At 49.1% G+C, this 15,313-nt stretch overlaps 1 long non-coding RNA gene across 1 annotated transcript; it reads right to left on the bottom strand.

Moving 5' to 3' along the window:
- Nucleotides 1–6,581: 6,581 nt before the first annotated feature.
- Nucleotides 6,582–13,094, bottom strand: LOC144123109 (uncharacterized). The gene is made up of 3 exons (XR_013313006.1): nt 12,859–13,094; nt 6,877–6,941; nt 6,582–6,779 (listed from the first exon to the last, which is right to left on the bottom strand). It is a non-coding gene; the product is annotated as an uncharacterized LOC144123109 (long non-coding RNA).
- Between the last annotated feature and the right edge of the window lie 2,219 nt (nt 13,095–15,313).

The raw sequence follows: 15,313 nt of genomic DNA, 5'->3' as shown, positions 1-15,313 counted from the left end.
CGGTGTGGATCTCGGTGTCGGCCTCTTCGTCGAAGTGTGCAAGAACGGGAGATGTCTGAAGGCGTTGGCGGAGCGAAGAGAAAGCCGTCTCTTGGTCTATTGTCCAAACGAAGGAGGTGTTGCTCCTGGTGAGGCGCGTCAACGGCTCTGCAATCTTTGCGAAGTCCGCAATAAACCGTCGGTAATATGCACAGAGACCCAGAAAACGCTGGACAGCTTTCTTGTCAGTCGGAGTAGGAAAATTGGCGACGGCGGCTGTCTTGTCGGGGTCGGGTCGAACTCCGTCGGCGCTCACAACGTGACCGAGGAACCTGAGCTCTGTGTAACCGAAGTGGCACTTCTGGGGCTTCAGCATAAGGTCAGCGGAATGGAGGGCTCTGAGGACAGTTCGCAGGCGCACGAGATGCTGTTCAAAAGTTTCTGAAAAAACGACAACGTCGTCCAGGTATACAAGACAACTTTGCCACTTGAGGCCGGTGAGGACAGTGTCCATCATCCGTTGAAACGTCGCTGGCGCAGAGCACAAGCCAAAAGGCAGCACTTTGAATTCATAGAGGCCATCTGGTGTAACGAAGGCAGTTTTTTCGCGGTCCCGTTCGTCCACTTCAATTTGCCAATAACCGCTCTTCAGGTCAATGGATGAAAAGTACTTAGCACGCCGTAATCTGTCCAGGGAGTCATCAATGCGGGGCAACGGGTAGACGTCCTTTTTAGTCACATTGTTTAATTTACGGTAGTCCACGCAGAATCGAAGTGTTCCATCCTTCTTTTTAACAAGGACAACAGGCGAAGACCACGGGCTTTGGGAAGGTTGAACTACACCGTCGTCAATCATCTCCTGAACTTGCTTTTGGATTACTTCCCGTTCTTTGGCGGAAACACGATAAGGCTGCTGGCGGATAGGGCGAGCGTCGTCATACGTAATGATCCGGTGTTGCGTTAGGGGCGTTTGACGAACTTTCGACGAAGAAGCGAAACACTGTTTATACTCCAATAGCAAGTGCTCTAAGGCCAGGCGCTTTCCTTCGGGGAGGTTGCAGTTGATGTCGACATTCGGAACAGATTGGTCGTCAGTGGCGCGCGATGATTGGTCGTCAGGGGCCGCTGCCGCGAACGCAAAGCAGACCGGAACATCCACAACCGCTTCAGCGGTAGCGATCGCAGTTCCAGAGAAAAGGTGCCGGTGCTCTGGAGAAAAATTTGTAACAAGGATCGCAGACCGGCCAGCGCGAATTGTTAGTAAGCTTCGAGCGGCGCAGATGCCTTGAGTCAGGAGGAGCGAATGATTAGCCTCGGCGACTGCTTCAGCGTCGTGCAAATCAGCACAGGCGACTTCAATCAAAACACTGCTACGGGGCGGAAGTGTGACGCTGTCGGCGAAAACGCGAAGTGCGGCACTGCGTTGGCAGGAGTTGTCGAGTTCGGCGGCTTGCTCTGTGGAAAACATGACGATTCGGTTGCGCAGATCGATAATTGCTCCATACTCCCGCAGAAAGTCGATGCCGAGGATTAGGTCCCGAGAACACTCGCCCAGGACGATGCAGCTGGCGACGAACGTGGACTTGCTGATCTGAACGCGAGCAGTGCACATACCCTTGGGCGTAACCATATGACCGCCGGCAGTTCGAAGGTGCGCGCCAGGCCAAGGGGTAATCACTTTTTCAGAATGGTCGCCAGTTGTCCACTTAAGATCGAATAATCGGCCCCGGTATCAACTAATGCGCTTACTCTGCGACCATCGATAAGAACGGGTATTTCTAAAGAAACGCGGTTTTTTAACTCTGGTGATGGCGTCGGCGGGTTTTTGTCGGATTGTAGCGTCGACGACGGGAGGTCTTCAGCACAGCGCCCCCCAGCGACCTCGCCCCCGAAGGTCGCGTGTTTCAGTTTTCCCGACGAGGACTTGGCGATCGGCCCGGTGCCGCTCGCGAGAAGCCGGGAGGTGTCGGGGAAGAGCGCCTCGGTGAGGGTGAGCGCGACTGCCGCTGCACTCGGGATGGATTGCGCTGGTCCGCAAGGAATTCTTCAATTTCAGGGGGTCGTTCACCTTGACGGGGTCTCGGTGAGTCGGTGCGGAAGCCTTGGATGCCGATGCGTCGGTAATAACAATTTCGATAAAGATGACCTGGCTCTCCGCAGTGAAAACAGAGCGGTCGTCGGTTAGGTGTACGCCAAACGTCGGCCTTTCGGAGGGGTGCTCGACGATCCTCGAAGTACTGCACCGGTTGCACAGAGGGCCGCGGGGCTTGAGGCGTGGCGTGAATTGGTGGCGGCGAAGCGGGAGCCGGACGCCTTGCAACTTCGGCGTACGTCGGACGGTGGTAGTCCCCAGGCAGAGGTGGTACGTCGACCACAGGAACAGGGCCCCGGAACGCCTGTTGCACCTCCTCTCGTACAAGAGCGGAGATGAAACCGAGCGCAGGCTGCAACGGGCTACAAAATTTGTGAAGCTCCTCACGCACGATTGTGCGAATAAGTTCCCGCAAATCATCAGGATGCTGTCCGATGGTGGCAAACGATGATGTGACTGCAGCAGCATGCACGGGCCGGTCGTAACTGGCGCAACGCTGTTGCAGGACCTTCTCCATTGTTGTCGCTTCCGAAAGAAATGCAGCAACTGTAGATGGTGGGCTGCGCACGAGGCCTGCGAACAGCTGCTCTTTGACGCCTCTCATTAAGTGCCGAAGTTTCTTCTCTTCAGGCATGGCAGGATCAGCTCTCCTGAAGAGCCGCGTCATGTCCTCGACGTACATTTGTACGCTTTCGTTCGGTAGCTGGACGCGGGACTGGATTGCCCGCTCCGCTCTTTCGCGGCGATCCGCGCTGGTGTAGGCCTCCAGCAGGCGACGGCGAAACTCTCGCCAGGAAGTTAGAACTTCCTCATGGTTCTCAAACCACGTGCGGGCGCCATCCTCTAGGCTAAAGTAGACGTTTCTTAGTTTCGCGGCGTCGTCCCACTGGTTATAAGCAGCCACACGCTCGAAGTGAAGGAACCAGTCCTCCACGTCTTCGAAAAGGTCCCCGTGGAAGGCCTTGGGAACCCGCGGGGTCTGCAAGGTATAGTGGGCAGGTGTAGCACCGGCAGCTTGCGTGAGAATACCGGTGGCTGGTATCATGACTGTCGCGAGTGGTCCAAGCTCCGGTGAAAGTCCCTGCAGCCTCCGGCTGAAGCGGTGTACCGGGGTGTCAATCGGCGCAGGGCTGGCGGCACGGCTCCCTTGCATGGGATACTCGTACCCAGCACCTCCACCAAATTGTCACGGAGTTCTCACGGAGAGACGCTTCAACAGCTGGAGTCGGCAAGAGACGGTAATGGCGGCCGATCCGCGATAGCACGATCGCAACCTCATCGTCTTCGTGGACAGCTTGCGCCACCTGGCAACACTAGGTGGCAATATAGTACGACAACTGTCGAAGTACACAAAGCATTAAGGCAAGGTTGTCCTCAGTCACCGCTGTTGTTCATGCTTCAAATGATAAATGTGGAAAGAAGGCTGCAAGGAAGCAACCTAGATTATAATCTGTCGTGCAGATTAGGCGAAAAGGTCGTTGAGCAAAGGATTCGGGTGTAATGTATGCGGACGATGCAGTATTGAGAGCAGATAGCCAGGAAGATTTGCAAACTCTGGTTAATTGCTGTGGAGACGAAGGAGACGCTCTAGGTATCAGTTTTAGCTCAGCCAAGTCATGTGACAATTCTCAGTGATACATCTGATCAGATGCTCACAATAGAAGGCCATGAAATACTCCGAGTGGCCGCTTACAAATATCTCGGGGTATGCGCAAACGAAGGGTCGATATCCGCGGAAAACCACGAACAGTATCTTAAAGCAAAAGGGAGAAGAGATGCTGCGATAATGAAACTTAGGGCATTATGGCGGTACAACAAAGATAAAATACTGAGGGGTATCTGGAAAGGAATAATGGTGCCGGGACTTACTTTCGGGATTGCCGTTCTGTGATTAAGGGCAGAAGTTCAGCCGAGATAATTATTAAATCAGAGAGCTGTTGGAAGATCAGCTTCATGCGGCAAGGCCAGAACCACAAACGAGGCATCGTTCGAAGTACGGGGATCTCGGATTAAAATACTATGTGTCGAACGCCTTAGGCAATTGGACGATAACAGGCGGGCCGCTAAGGTATTGAAACACTTGTACAGAAAGACCGTTAACTCACAAAGGCTAAAAGGAACTAGGAAACTAACCAGTAAGTATGCCGGACATATGGACGGAGAAAAAAAGAGCATTAAACGACAGGTAAAAGACGCGAAAGGTAAAAATTTGACTGATTCAATGGGAAAGAAGCATAGTGTAGAACTATATTGATACTGAAAAATACAGATCAGGGAAGAATCGTTTTATGATAACTCAAGAGGCAGTGCCCTACTCTTTGAAGCTAGGTCAGGGAGTATTAGAACGCGCAGCTATAAAAAGAAAATTGCCGAAGATGACAGATGCGCTGTGTGTAGTAAATCTGTAGAAACAATAGAACACCTCATACTCAGATGTGATGGTATCTATTCGGATGTCGATGCAGGCGCACTCACTCTTCCTGAGGCTTTAGTGTTTAGGGACAACAATGGTCATGTAAACAAATCTGCGGTGGAAGGTAGCAAAAAGCAATTTGAAGACTGGTGGCTCAAAACCAGAGGGGCGACATAAGGTAAGAAGTATAGGAAAACGTATTTAAAGAAAATGACAAGTTTTAATTGAAATTTACAACAAAGTTAATTAAGCATAAAGAACAAAAAGCCGAGCATGGTGGCAACTGCCACTACCCTGTTTCGAAGGGGGTCCTCCTATCTTCCATCCACCCATCCGTCCATCCGTCTGTCCGTCCGTCCGTCCGTCCGTCCCTCCATCCATCCATCCATCCATCCATCCATCCATCCATCCATCCATCCATCCATCCATCCATCCATCCATCCATCCATCCATCCATCCATCCATCCATCCATCCATCCATCCATCCATCCATCCATCCATCCATCCATCCATCCATCCATCCATCCATCCATCCATCCATCCATCCATCCATCCATCCATCCATCCATCCATCCATCCATCCATCCATCCATCCATCCATCCATCCATCCATCCATCCATCCATCCATCCATCCATCCATCCATCCATCCATCCATCCATCCATCCATCCATCCAACCATCCATCCATCCATCCATACTGGGTTTTCGTTGAGCTTCGGAAGTTAAACAATATAGCGCGAACTTTACATACTTTTCCCAAATTATCTTTCATGAAGCACTGCTCAGCTACCGGTTTAAAGCATTATAGATTATTCAGCATAATACTGATGCTGGCGATTGTCTCCTACCGGCCTTTACCTGCTGGGAATACTCATCACGGGTGCATTCGTCTCGAGAGCTTTAGCACCTTTTACAGGGCTTGGCTTTTAGCGATTGCAAACGGCTGACCGGGACGTTTTCATTATTGACCATCGAAGCAGAATGCAGCGGCACTTTCCGTGAAGCGCCAAGCAGCAAATGTAGACAGATGGCCAGCGTGGTTGCATTTCAAGGCGAGTGCAGACAGCCATAGAGTTTCCCAATATTAACTAGAGAAAAGGCAGGCATCACTGCTTTTCCTGCAGTTCACCGTCCACCATTTTCTGACGTAGAAATGCCGCGAAGGCAAGGTTTCGTATTTGGCTTGGCCTTTGTTAGGCATGAAACGTGGATTCAGTCATAACAATACGACTCTTGGCCGCCGCAAAGCTCAAATAAATGGTGTGAAAGCTTGCGTACCAGCCTAGCACTGTCATTAAATTTCTTGAAGTGGAAACGCACTACTAAGGTAATTTGACCTGGGCCCAGAGGAGAGCATCACAGCGCACAACGGTGCATCTGCCGATTCAGTGGCAGAATCTGCGCTTTCGACCCAACACTTGCAAAGCCGAATAAGAAAACTCTTCTTCTCGGCATTTCGTCGCTGGATTTTGCTCTTTTGAGAAGCTCGCATAGGCAATGATGCCAGCTTTCTCCGTACATGATATTCAGAAATTCTGTGTGTACAGCGATCACGCCTTCTCTAACTGTGATGTTATGGCTGGTGTGGCTTCGGTCCAGGACTGCTGGATTTTAGGGTATCTATTCGGATCCGGCATAAGCGCTCGTTATGAAGTACGACTACTGCTGTGCCTTTTCAGTCTCGAGTCAAACTGCCCATTGTGCGGCCTTCTTTTCAGCCAGAAACCCCTTTTAATGCCGTACCGAACTGCTGTTATTGTATAATTAACAAAGTGAACGCCCAGTGAGCCTAACACAGCGGTGATATGGAGGGAACCCTACTAACCCACCTGTACTCAAAATGGGCCACGAGAGAGAAGTAGCACGTTGTGTTTTACACAGCGAAAAAGCCTCAAAATGATCTGATCGTCGTACGCTCATCGTTGAATTGACTGCGTGTTATTTCTTGGACGTGCAGTCGCTATTTCCGCGGCGTTGCTATGCCGTGTTGTAGACTCGGTTTCGACTGCTCAAGCGGTCCAAACATACATATCAGCAGATATAGACAAAAAGAAAGAGGTGAACATGACTCGCTTGCAACGTTCAATAAGGACAGAAGATACTTCAGTTGTTTACTTTGTTCTGGTGGCCTTTTCAACCCGCGGCTATCCCCTGGAAAAGCGGCAGGATCAAACTGAAAAGTTTGGTAGCCAGAATCCTGAGCAAGGTCCAGATCGATTGGTTCTCGCAGCCACCACCCGCTCGTGGCTCGAACTCCTGCTCCTTGCGTGCTTGCGTCTGGATAAATAGGTTCACTGTAAAAAACAAAACACGAACATTGCGTATTCGTACGACTATTGGTGGCAGATAAACGCCGCCAACAAGTAGGAAGATAGGAACGTATTTGCTTACGAGCTGCCAGCTGGATGGCCAGACAGAAAATATTTCTGAGCGTTGGGGACATCTTGCAGCGTTCTCTGCACAAAATAAAGGATCAAAACTGTTTTCCGAGGGAGAGTATTCACCATAGAATGATTTACAAAGAACAGTACACGCTCCATCTTATGGTATTCGCATCTAAACTGAACAGCTGGCATGGCTTTTCTGGAATATACGAGGTTGTCCATAAAATAAGGTTCCCAGTGATTTTTCAAAATGAGAACATGTTTATTGGCATTGAATATTACATCTCCGGAAAGCTTACACTTCCCCAATTCTTCGACATAAACGCTGTTGAGGTAAAAGCATTTTTTTTTATGCGGTGTACCATATTCTTTCTGCCTGAATAGAAGAACTCTCCCGCCTCTCCACGAAGGTAGCTTTAAAGCTCTTCTTTCAGCTCATCTCCGGTTCAGAAATGCGTCCCACCCAGGAGTTTCTTCCATTCAGGGAAGAGCTGGTAGTCATTTGGGGCTATGTCTCTGCTGTAGGGCGGGCGTGTAACAGTATCCCATCTAAATTTGTTAATGAGATCGTTTGTTACACGGGGGATGTCTAGACGAGCGTTGTCCTTAGGGAAACGCACTTCCTTTGGTAGCATGCCTCACCTCTTGTTTGAATCGCGCGGTGAAAGTTCACCAACATCCCACAGTAGCGACTCGCATTGATTTTTGTTCCAGCAGGCATGATTTCGCACAATAATAACCCCCTCCTGTCACAAAAGACGCTCGCCATCACTTTGCGGGCAGATCATGTTTCGTTAACCTTCAACGGCTTCGGCGACCCTGAATGTTTCCACTGAAGAGATAGTGGAAACACACACACACACACACACACACACACACACACACACACACACACACACACACACACACACACACACACACACACACACACACACACACACACACACACACACACACACACACACACACACACACACACACACACACACACACACACACACACACACACACACACACACACACACACACACACACACACACACACACACACACACACACACACACACACACACACACACACACACACACACACACACACACACACACACACACACACACACACACACACACACACACACACACACACACACACACACACACACACACACACACACACACACACACACACACACACACACACACACACACACACACACACACACACACACACACACACACACACACACACACACACACACACACACACACACACACACACACACACACACACACACACACACACACACACACACACACACACACACACACACACACACACACACACACACACACACACACACACACACACACACACACACACACACACACACACACACACACACACACACACACACACACACACACACACACACACACACACACACACACACACACACACACACACACACACACACACACACACACACACACACACACACACACACACACACACACACACACACACACACACACACACACACACACACACACACACACACACACACACACACACACACACACACACACACACACACACACACACACACACACACACACACACACACACACACACACACACACACACACACACACACACACACACACACACACACACACACACACACACACACACACACACACACACACACACACACACACACACACACACACACACACACACACACACACACACACACACACACACACACACACACACACACACACACACACACACACACACACACACAACGAATCACAAAGCGCAATCCGCACCTGGCGGTAGCAGCGATTAGGAGCTCAATTCTCTAATGGCTGCCACGCCAAGTCTGAGTGTTGTAGACAGCTCACTTGGGCGGGGACTAAGAGAGGGGTAACCAAGTTACACGTCAGGGTTGCCGGAGTCCACGTAACAGCGGTCCTCGCGACTGCAGCTCCTTGAGAACCTTATTTTACGGACAACTTTCGTAACTCGTTATGTTCGAATTCAGCTCCCAACTCTTCAGCTGCTCCACAGGATGTAGCAATCAGGGTAGAAATCTAGGAGGTTCAGTGTTTTAATGCGACTGCGTTAATGAGCTCGTGTCGCAGGAAATTCCGCATCAGCGTCATTGACCGCGAGCGAAAAATCCACGAAAAATCCCCAGAGAAGCGACCTAGGGGTGGTGTGCCAACCAGGTCAGGTAACCTTGTGGAGTTGTCACAACCTGTCCAGCGGACAGTGAGTAAACTGTGCACAGCGGATGGTGGTAGTTAATGATTGGCCGCGAGAGGAGAGGTTGCTCGTGAGGAGTAACCCGCGTCGCACAAGCCCCCCCGGTGGTAGTGCCTGCGATAGCAGGGCAGTGGTGCATTGCTAAACCGCTGCCCAACAGCACTAGGAATGGTATGAAGACTTCCAGCGATGTCCGAACGCAAAATAGAGAATGACCAATTCTGCATATATGACAATTAGCCCATTAAAGCTATCGCGACATATCCCTTAAGGCGGAGCTTGAATGTTCCTTCCAATTGTTTTAAAAAGCGTGCGAGGCCAGTTTGACTGCTTCCTCTAGAAGCCCGAACAGTTCTAAAAAATTACAGGATTGCGCTTAAGTCTCCTTAAGAGCGCAAATGCGAAAGCCTTTCCCAGTTCTCTCTTTCTCCCTCCATCTCTCATTTTCTGTTACTTTCTGTAACTTATTTACAGATTTTTTATTTTATTGTTTGTTTTTCTTTCTTCTTTTTACTTTTACTTTTATTTTTTACTTTTTTCCTGGTTTATTTTATTACGTACACGTACCTACATTACCTACACCTGCTTGCTGAACTTTTGCCTTTTTCCTCCATTTACCACAGAACTTATGACTGACAGTTCGTGTGGACATCTTCCGTCTACAACTTCCGTCCTCGCCACGTAGAAGCCAAGAAAGGCATTCGTCTAACAATGCACGGCCCGCGACGCCTGTAATAGCACAGCGCACGTAATAGCACATGTAATGCCACGCACGTAATATCACCTCCGGCACGCGCTCGCTGCGAGATTGTCCAGGGTGACAACGAACTTCTCCAGAGCCGTACCGCGCTTCGTATCAGATTCGATCAATTTTGTGCGTCGGTCGGCTGCCCTGCTGTTGACGGTGGCGAGAAGGGAACAGGCTTCGCTGGAAAAGTATCCCACGGCATGTCGCTGTCGTGCTGTAGTCGCTTGAAAGGCTAGGGGCAGCAACAGGAGTTACTTCGTGGCTTCAATCCTTTGCGGTTTGGAGGGGAAGCCCCGTTTTTTTTTTCGTCGCTGATTTCTATTTCCTTCGCGCAAAAAAAGTCGCTTGCAAGGCGCAGCTAGGCTGTCGAATCATTCTCAGGTGCTGTTCAGGTATTGAACAATGTCAGATATATGCCTGGCCACATGAGTTCTGTCAGTTTTCTCCTAGTTCTTTATACAGTAGCTCCTATTAGTGAAATGGAAGCTTAGCGGTCGGAAAAACATGTTTCACATATCGCCGTAATGGTATGAACAGGAAAGGAAAGTAAGCACACCACATGCACGTTTTAATGCGATAGCAATACTAGTCCCACTAAGGCAAAAGCCGGCGCCGTGTCTGTTTGTGAGTACTAGGAGATGGTACAGAAATCCTGGCGACGTCAAGAAAATTAAGGTGACGCCATCAGGCAATCGTCTACGTGTCGTTCATCCATATATACTGCATGTGGCGCATGTTTCCCTGGCATGGAGACCGACCTCCATGTGGCGCATGTTTTCGCGACGTTCGTTCAAAATTTGACGCAACCGCTTGTCGTAGAGCGTACTGGGTGGTGTCACACGATTTCTCGCAGCATATAGTTTACAAGCGATATCCAAGTTGGAGGCTAGTTAGCGACACGGGCTCGAAAACGACGACATATGCACCTTCAATTGTATGACTTTGCAGATTTTCGTATTAAAATTGTGACGCAACCGTTCGTCGTACAGCGTTCCGGGTGGCGTCATACGCTCGTGTGTGTGTGTGTGTGTGTGGGGGGGGGGTGTCATACATCGCGCCTCCGGAAGCGATTACATCGGAGCGCAAGGCCTGCAGCTTGCCAATTCGTGCCTGGATTTCATTGCAACCAGTTATATGTGCGCTCGTGTAATGAAAGTCAACTATCAAAGCTTTCATATTCAAACACTTAAGCAGTATAAAGTGCCTGTGCCGAATTTTTAATTTTATTCAACCATCTTTTGAACATTTCCGAGATAGATTTTCATTATCGCATATTGCGACAGTGTTCACGTGAAAAAAAAAACTTCTTGAAATCTAGCACCTGCCTCGATAGCTCAGTGGTTAGAGCGCTCGGCTACTTATCCGCAGTTCCCGGGTTCGAACCCGATTGCGGCGGCTGCGTTTTTATGGAGGCAAAACGCTGAGGCGCCCGTGTGCTATGCGATCTCAGTGCTGGTTAAAGATCCCTAGGTGCCAGAAATTATTCCGGTGCCCTCTACTACAGCACCTCCTTCTTCCTTTCTTTTTTCTCCCCCTCCATTATCCCTTCTCTTACGGCGCGGTTCAGGTGTCCAACAATATATGAGACAGATACCGCGCCATTTACTTTCCCACCCAAAAAACAATTATTATTATTGTTAAAATCTGGTACCTCAACCTCAATGCTCTTACGAAGATCAGCATCTATATTTCATTCTGTTTTGGCCGAAGACATCTAATTGTTACCTTTCGTAAGGGTGATCGAAGGCCCCTTTCTTGCCGCCAAATTATCCCTTTTTCTCCTACTACCACGTACTCTGCCACCTCTGTCTACCTATACCGGCAGCAACTCTACTAAGCTGTTCTGAAATGTACGGATGAAGTGCCGTCCCGATACGCAATTAACGAAATTTCTGCTTATGCGAAAGAGTAATGTAACGAAGCCTAGTTTAACGCGGCTGTTGCAGTGCCGCTAGGAGGGCAAAGAAGAGAGCTTACGAAGACTGGCTACAGTTTTAATTTTTTTTTTCTGGGAATATAAAAGGTCTAATTTGATTCCTTCACGGCCTCCGGAGCAGCAAGCGCACCTTTTCACCAAATCCAATGACTGACGTAAAAAAAGGTGTTTCTCCTCCCCTGTACTCATCTCCTACTTTGAAGGAGCTGCAAGAAGTTGACGGAATTATACGGTTACGGGAAACCTGGTTATCTATGAGAAACATTTATAAATAACTGCAATAGGTGAGTTTCGAATTACACTGCGAAAAGGAATCCAAAATTGCGAGTTAACGGCTGCCTCTCATACAGTGCCCGCATTTCTTCTCGCAATGTACGGTTTTCAAAGTTACGTGTCGCAATGTAAATGCGCTTTGATATGCCATGTACTGTTCAAATAGCCGCAAGCGAAAAAAAGTGTTGCATAATTCTTCTCGGACATAAATTAGCTTTACTCAGAACCAATTCGCGGCTATTATTCCTCGCTATATTTCTGCGCGTTGAGCCTGTGAGCTGTCTTAAGCAAGTCTAATACTCGGTGTAAACGCCGAGCTAGGTACAACAGTTCCACTTCTGTCGATATCCTTGCCTCTCGGCGCTCTCGCCCTGTCGAGGTCACGATCTGAGGCATGACGTCCTGGACTTACTGGTGGTGCTTTTGCAGTTAAGGCTCATGAACAGTTTAGGCCTCCAGAGAGAAAGTGCGATTTTGACTCGGTAGACCGCTGTGACGAAAAGAAGTCAGCATTTAGACACCTGACATCGTGTCACCTGTCGAAATATGTACGTGGCGTGTGCCCTGGAGCACTGAAGAAATGCATGACGAATAAAAGAATTTCGTGGCTAGGGGCGGCTGATGAACGCAGCAAGAGCGATGTGCTAACACTGAAATAGCAGGCGGGCTATTTACAGTTTCCCTTCTGTCGATATCGTTGTCTGTCGACGACCCCTCTTTCTCGAAATATCAGGTTTGAGACATTGCGTGCTCTACTTACCGGTGACGCTTTCGTAGTTATGACTGACGAACAGTCTAAACCTCTGAAGAGAAATCGCGGTTTCGACTTTGTCGAGCTGTGCGACGAACAGTTGCAGCCTTCAGACATCTGGCATCTTGTCAGCCACGTAAATAAAAACGCGCCACCTGCCCTGGAGTACTTGACAAACAGCTTGCCGAAGAAAAGACTGCCCTGGAAGCGGGCGGTCATGTGTGCGGCAAGAACGATCCACGGAATGTTTAAGCGACCGTCGTTGGTAGCGCGAAGCGATATGCTTGCTTTCCAGGTAACTAAGTCATTTGATATAGCTGCGAGTCTATAGTTTACGACCTAAATATAACATACAAATTCATCCATGATTGCGTATGCTCTCCGCATCGCACTCGATGTGTTTGTTTAGAACAGTTTTCATCGTTCCTGCGATGTGAAGGCAGTATTGCTTAGCATTTGTCCCTCGTATTTCCGTGTAATTCTTTCACTTTTAAACCTTCACTGAGGGCAGCGTTTTCTCTTTCTGTATATTTTTCAGTGTCCCTCATTTACCGCTCCTAATGTTCTTAATTTTTGTCGAACAGAAATCCACGTGCACAGTTTTTTACAGCAATGTTTCGTCTGGCAGGTGCAATATATAGGTGAAACTGCGGGGTATTTCATATTGAGCTTCACACCGCAGCGGCGGTGGCCTAGTCGCATCCGAGTGGCCGAGGCATCCGCCTCGCATGCGGAAGGTGCGGGGTTCGATCCCCAGTGCCGCCGGGAACCCACCGGTGATACAGTGGGTACGAACTTCCCCTTAGCCTGGTGCTCGGCTTAGTCAGAGTGAAATGCTTGGTAAATGAGTCTGTGACCTCACCTTCAGCAAAAACGAAGAATACTTTGTGCCACAGCGCTCTTTGGCCGCAGATGCCCTTGCGCCATAAAATAAAAACACTATCACATTGTGCTTGAGCAACCACAAGGCTCACAGTGCAAGTCTGCCCAACCTGCCCTTATCTAAGCATGAAAATGAGAATGCTTCGAGTCTCATTTGGTAAATTAAAAGCCCTCATTTGGGAATCCGGGTCTCTGTCACAGTATGACTGAGTAAGACAATTGGTTTTAATTCAGAAGTTTAAAGCCGTCTCTATGGGTGTAAACCAAAGCGAAGGTAAGCTAACTTGCCTATACTGATCGGCCTACTTTTTTACGAATTTCTTGAGAACAACAGGAAAGTAACGGGCATCTTTTATGCCGTTTATAAAATGCATTATATGTGGTAAGATAAGACATCTTTATTGCGATAGCGCGCCACTCTGAGTAATCATTTCGCGTGGTTTTATTCAGCTTATTGGATGTGTAGGCTACATATCGCAAGCCCACGCACCATCATCCAGATTGTAGCTGCACCTCGTGTCCTTTTTTTTCTTTTCTTTTTTACATCGCACCCTTTAACGCATGTGTGAGCTCTGCATTATTCTGCACCTTGTAAGTTCGCCACGTGCCTGTGTCCTCTCGGTAGTTTAGATGACCCCTGATGCACAACTTTAGCGCCTCTGTGATTGCATGATTCCGACACCATTTTCGCTTGGTACTTTTTTTCTCACATTTTCTCTGTCATTGTTATTAGTAGAGCTAACGTCAGGATACAAATTTAAGAGACTGCCGGCAGCTCAGTCTTTTCCGACGAAGGCTGGTCCCGGCCAAAACGTCAATAAAAATGCAGTGCAGCGGCAAGGCAGCAACCATGGCGCCGTCAGCGCGACGTCGAGTTAGTTGAAAAGGCGTTTCAGCACGCAGGCCTTGCGCAATGGTCACAACCGTCTTTCTCCTCTTCGGCGGTTGCCTGCGCTGGGACTGCGCTGGCCTGCTATATTACAATTACCCTCCGGCAAAGAAGGAGCCATCCTGGCGACTCAAGGCGAGCACACAACCTGGGGATCGTAGCAAGTTTCAGGCGATTGGCACGGACGATTTTACGCCCACAACAACGCAGATCCGATGAGGAGGCGAGCGTCTCGACGAATTAGTTGACCGACCAAGTTTGCTCAATGACGCATTTGGGACCGTTATAGCGGAATAGAAGTTTCGTGCAGAGGCCAGTCGTGGAGGAGGGCGCCCAGAGCCAGATGAGTGCGTCTGGAGGGTAGGAAGGCGCCATAGTGATGCTAGCGTGGCGAAGTTGCTGAAGTTGCTTTGTTTCCATGGCCAATTCACGGGAAAGTTGGCGGTACTCTTTGGCGTACTAAGCAGCCCGAGAAAGTGGCATTGACTTGGAGGTGTCAGGGCGATAATGGTGTCCATGGTGCATGTACAGACCAGACCGTAGAGAAGGAAAAAGGACGGGACCCTGTGGTAGCTTGCACAGCGGTATTGTACGCGTATGCTAGGCAGGGAAAAGTTTTGTCCCAATTAGAATTGTGGTGGTTCACATACTCAGCGAGCATGTCTGTGAGATTGTATTTGAAACGCTCAACTA

The sequence above is a fragment of the Amblyomma americanum genome, chromosome 3, assembly GCF_052857255.1.
Source record: "Amblyomma americanum isolate KBUSLIRL-KWMA chromosome 3, ASM5285725v1, whole genome shotgun sequence".
NCBI classification, from domain to species: domain Eukaryota; kingdom Metazoa; phylum Arthropoda; class Arachnida; order Ixodida; family Ixodidae; genus Amblyomma; species Amblyomma americanum.
The sequence above is the reverse complement of the archived record's forward strand: the minus strand, read 5'-3'. Positions and strand labels throughout refer to the sequence as shown.